This window comes from Notolepis coatsorum (genome assembly GCF_963971535.1).
Source record: "Notolepis coatsorum genome assembly, chromosome: 6".
NCBI lineage: Eukaryota > Metazoa > Chordata > Actinopteri > Aulopiformes > Paralepididae > Notolepis > Notolepis coatsorum.
This window is the reverse complement of record NC_140170.1, coordinates 109,409,043-109,415,042: the sequence shown is the minus strand read 5'-3', so window position 1 is coordinate 109,415,042 and position 6,000 is coordinate 109,409,043.

Genomic DNA, 6,000 nt, shown 5'->3' with positions numbered 1-6,000 from the left:
ACTCAGGGCAGTATGGGGTAGAACACATAGTAGCATACTACAAGAACCTAGGCGTCCACAAAGACGACTTCAAACTGGAAATGGTAACTACAAAAACTGAGCGCCCTCCAACCGAACAAGGCCACTGGCCATGACAACATCCCCTCCAAATTCCTCAGAGACTCAGCAGCCGCCATCACCCCAGTCATCACACACATAATAAACCTCTCCATAAAACAGGGACACGTCCCCAAGGACTTCAAATTGCGAGAGTAACACCCCTGCACAAAAAGGGGAGCAAATTAGACCCATGCAACTACCGCCCTGTTTTTTTTTTTTTTTTTTTTTTTTTTTTTTATTATTATCTTTCTTCCCCTCCTTTTTCCCGATTTTTTCTCCCATCCCACCCTTCCTGGTTGTTGCGTACTTTCCCCTACTGTTGGTCCGGGAGACCGGAGACTGTCACATGCTTTCCTCCGACGCATGTGCAGCCTGGGGCAGGCCAACCTGGCCGCGCAGGTTCTCACCGGGGAGAGTGTAGCGTGTGGGAGGCCACACTATCTCTCCTCAGATCCAACCCTCGCTGAGCAGGCGCCCCGACCGAACTGTAGGGGTCGCTGTCCACAACGCCCAGGACCCACCCTTCAGCTTCCCACCCCCTGATACAGCCAATTGTATCAGCGTGAGAGGACAGCCAAGCTGATAGCAACGCCGGGAGCTGGATTCGAACAGGCGAATCCTAGTGTCTCCCGGTGTTGGTGACGAACGTAATCTCCGTGCGCCACCTGCCCCCCCCTGTTTCTATTCTTACATCCATCTCGAAAGTCATGGAAAAAATAGTATACGAACAGGTCGAAAAGTACCTCGCGGAACAAAATCTAATCTACTAATCCCAATCTGGTTTCAGAACATCCCACTCCACTGACACATGCCTTCTCTATTTGAACGACCACATCAAACAAGAGGTGGACGCGGACCTTTTGGTCATGCTGGAGCTACAAAAGGCCTTCGACACTGTCAATCACACCATTCTGATTGACAAGCTAAAAGCAATTGGTTTTGATAGTCTATCAGTGAGCTGGATACAATCCTACCTGGAGGGGAGAGAACAGATGGTGGAGGTAAACAGTACCCTATCCCCCCCCCCCTCACAGTGAGCTGTGGTGTTCCACAAGGAAGCATACTAGGACCGCTACTATTCCTAATTTATGCAAATGACATGTCGTCAGCTTGTGACTGCAACTTGTTCCTGTTTGCGGACGACTCAGCCCTGCTGGTCTCTGACAAGAACAAGTTACAGGTTGAAAAAGCCCTCAGCTCGGAACTAGCTAAAATCTGCATATGGCTCGCCGACAACAAACTATCATTACACATGGGCAAAACAGAGTCCATTCTCTTCGGTTCAAATAACAAACTCAGCAAGACCGACGGCTTCTCAGTTACAGTGGGTGACAATATTGTCACAAGGAAAGATGAAATTACCTACCTGGGTTCCATCCTAGAGGCTAATCTTTCCTGTGACAAAATGGCATCCAATGTAATAAAAAAAGTCAACCAACGAACTCGATTCTTGTACCGGATCTCCTCTCTGGTAAACAAGAATACCCTGAAGACTCTGGCAGGAGCACTCATTCAAGGGCACTACAACTATGCTTGCACCTCATGGTACCAAAGCACCTCAAAGGCACTAAAAAACAAATTACAAACATCTCAAAACAAACTAGTCAGACTACTGCTTGACCTGACTCCTAGAACCCACCTCACCCCTGCCCACTTTGACAACCTAGGATGGCTTAGAGTAGACAACAGAGTACAGCAACTTGCAATGGGCCTGGTCTACAAGATACACGACTACACGACCAAGGTACCCATGTACATGTCAAAATACTTCCCAAAGGTCAGTGAATATCACGATCACAACATCAGAGGGAGCTCCACAAATCATGTTAAACCCAGATTCGGCTCAAACAAGGGACTAAACACGTTTCTCAATTTTGCCACATCAATGTGGAACGCCCTACCCAAAGCTGTAAAGGAATGTGAATCACTACCCACTTTCAAAAGCACTCTCAAAGAACACCTACGGGAGACTGCAAATCGAAACTGGCCCCTACAAATGTCCTAACCCAGTTGTACAGATAATTACCAAGTATGGCTTTGTCAGTATTCCAATGTACAGTGTACAGTGTCGTCGTCCCCCCTACCCAACCCCCCCCCCCCCCCCCCCCCCACCTCCAATGTACAGCCCCCCACCCACCCCACCTACCCAACCTCCTCCAATGTACAGTTTCTACGTCAAATGTATATACACTCTTTTTCTGGACACTTTTTGTATCACAAACAGTACTGTATTTACAAATCTGGTATGTCATAAATGTATAGATGTAGCAGTACTGTCTATCTGTATGTCGTGTGTGTCATATATGTTATGATGAATTGAAAATGGGGGACCCTGATGTAAACAAGACGAAAGTCTTTCTCTGGTCTGCATCCCCTTAACAATTGTATGTATTGAGCTGTACTGTATTGTACCCATTCTGCAATCTGTTAATAAACTTTTCAATCAATCAATCAATCAATCAATCAATCAATCAATCACACACACACACGCACGCACACAACTCTGTCAGTCCTTTGTGCCAGTAGCCAACAGGCTCCACAACCATGGGCTGGCTAGGTATGGTCGTGAGGTCACACCTTCCCACAGTGTTGCCTGAAGACCATCTACTCCATCTATGGGGAGTCAAATATCCAAAATATAAAACAGATATAGAGCACTGGATATATAACAAACCCACCCCCACCACCACTGAAACAGGTGCCAGGTGATGCTGGTAAATGTCTGCTCCCATCAAGCCTCGAATGCTATTTACCGTTAGCCCCCCCCTCCCTCTCCTCCTCCCCGTCTGGCAGCCACTGTGTGACCTCCCAGCTGAGGCTCTGGCAACCAATATGGAGCATCAGGTGTGAAATGGAGATCAAATATTAATTTTGTACAAGGTCTGTTTTTTTTTGGTATGGCAGTCTGAGACAGAGACCTGTTGCACAAGTAGCTCAGGCGTGTGGTCTATAGGGACAGGGTTGAGTTGGACTCAAGAACGTCTGCATGGATAGAGGTAGGCTATACTGGGGCCCACCGGCATGGACTCCTCATGGGGCCTTGGAATCACAAGCAGTGCCCCCTGCTACTAGTCACAGAGGATGTCCACACCAGCTCTTTTGGGGGGAGAGATACAGTATATTCAGTATATCAACAAACCAGGGATGTCTTTGACACATGTTTGCTGTCAAAAAATGTGCTTATCCTCAGCTGTGCTATGTGTGTTGAGTTAAAACGGCAATAATTCTGTTTAGAGTTTGGATTTAGGAACACCTTGAAGAAAGGATCTACGGACATAGCAAAAACACTCCCAACTCAGCAAATTTAGTCAGTGGAGATAAGGGAAGGGGTTGGTGCAGTTTTATAGTTTAGAATGAAAAGGTATTATATGCTGACATGGCAAAATGTTGAGCTCCTGTTCCTCTCTATTATACATGTTTTCTAGGCCTGCTATGCCTCCCCCCAAACTCTTCTATTTATCAAACAATAGAATAACTTCCCATTATTGGCAAAAAGGCATAATGGTACATTCTGAGGGGAAAAGACCAATCCACTGCATCAATTTCTTAACTTTTCCTCAATAAAAACAATTGTTTACTCCCCCCCCCCCCCCCCCCCCCCCCCAGAATCTCCACACACAGGCTGGCAGAGAAGAGTATATAGCTTAATTGAAAAACCTGAAATAGAGGCTCTCTATTAAAACCTCCTTGCTCCAGCAGCCTATCAGGAGCTAGAATCCTCTGGCTCTGTTCCTCATATATACCCACTGGATAGCCGAAGGAGGGACAGGGACACAATTATCCAACTGCACAAAGATGCTGCATAATCATGGATCTGATTGAATGGGGACTTGAGTATATTAATAGGCAAGCACACAAGTGGTGAGTGTATCCTTGGCTCAATGATCCTTGAGTGTTTTTAAAGCACAGTAATGATGTGTGTTACAATTCCCCACAGTATGCTTGTCTTGCGGTGTGTTCATACCCAGATTGTATGTAGTTCAAATTCCTGCATTTTGCACAGTTTTGTCTTTATACTGTAGGCCTTTAGTGACAGCTAAAATCACAGAGCATTACCAGCTTTTATTTGTGGCCCAGCATTGCTCTCTACTGGTTGCTGTCATGCATTACAACAGGGAATAGTCAAGTCAAGTCAAGTCAAGAGTTTTATTTGTCACGGCATACAAGTACACAATGAAATGCGGGTGGTCTTGCCCGCAACGATGTGCAATACAATAGTAATAACATATAATAGAATCCAATAGAACAACATTGTGCAATAAAACAAGTAAACAGAGTAGGGCATATCGGTATATGTACATAAGTTATTTACAGAGCACGGTAGGACATGCTAGGTCCTGTGATAATGCAATACACTGTTAGCTACGGATGAGGCACTGGGTCTTTCTGTACATGCTATTTTTATACAATCTCAGGTTATACTATACTATTCTTAAAGTGACCTTTCCTTAGTGGCCATAAGTGTGGGCGTGTGCAGCATGAGTGTGTGCTTGCTCATGTTAAAGTGGCTGCTAGTGTGTGAGCGTGTACAGTGTGTGTGTCGTGTGTGTGCTCATGTGTGCTTGTGTGTGGAGAGTTCAGTGTTCAAGGCTCTGATGGCCTGGGGGAAGAAGCTGAGCCGAAGTCTCTCTGTCCTAGTAGCTGGTGTTCGCAGGCGTCTGCCTGACCTCAGCAGCATGAACAGGCTGTTGTTGGGGTGGTGAGGGTCTTTCATTATTCTGCAGGCTCTGGATTTGCACCTCTTGTTGTATAGAACCTGCAGGGGTGGTAGTGCAATACCCGTGGTACGCTCGGCTGAGCGCACCACTCTCTGTAGGGCCTTCTTGTCCTGTGCCGTGCTGTTTCCATACCAGGCAGTGATGTTTCCAGTCAAGATGCTCTCTACAGCTCCGGAGTAGAAGGACTGGAGTATCTTCCCAGATACTCTGAACTTCCTTAACTGTCTCAGGTGGTAGAGGCGCTGCTTCGCCTTCTTTATGACTGAGTCTATGTGTGTTGTCCATGTCAGGTCCTCTGATATGTGGACCCCCAGGTACTTAAAGCTGCTCACCCTGTCCACGGTAGCCCCGTTTATCCTCAGTGGTGTGTGTGTCTCCTGCTGTCCTCTCCTATAATCCACGATCAGCTCCTTGGTTTTACCAAGCCTTTCTTTTTAGGTTTCCAGTGCAGTGACAGTGAGTACACCTCAGTAAATCTATCATAAACATAATACAAATCTGTATCTCTCTGTCTGATAGTTTACAGCTGGCATTTGATCACATTCCCTATAACACGTCTCATTTGAATCAGGAGCAACTTCACACAGTCAGTGAAGTTTCTGTTGTCAAAGGTGTCATCTACCAATTGTTGTGACAAAATGGCATCCAATGTAATAAAAAAAAGTCAACCAACAAACTCGATTCTTGTACCGGATCTCCTCTCTGGTAAACAAGAATACCCTGAAGACTCTGGCAGGAGCACTCATTCAAGGGTACTAAGACTATGCTTGCACCTCATGGTACCAAAGCACCTCAAAGGCACTAAAAACCTAATTACAAACATCTCAAAACAAACTACTACTGCTTGACCTGACTCCTAGAACCCACCTCACCCCTGCACACTTTGACAACCTAGGATGGCTTAGAGTAGACGACAGAGTACAGCAACTTGCAATGGGCCTGGTCTACAAGATACACTACACGACCAAGGTACCCATGTACATGTCAAAATACTTCCCAAAGTTCAGTGAATACCACGATCACAACACCAGAGGGAGCTCCACAAATCATGTTAAACCCAGATTCGGCTCAAACAAGGGACTAAACATGTTTCGCAATTATGCCACATCAATGTGGAACGCCCTACCCAAAGCTGTAAAGGAATGTGAATCACTACCCACTTTCAAAAACACTCTCAAAGAAC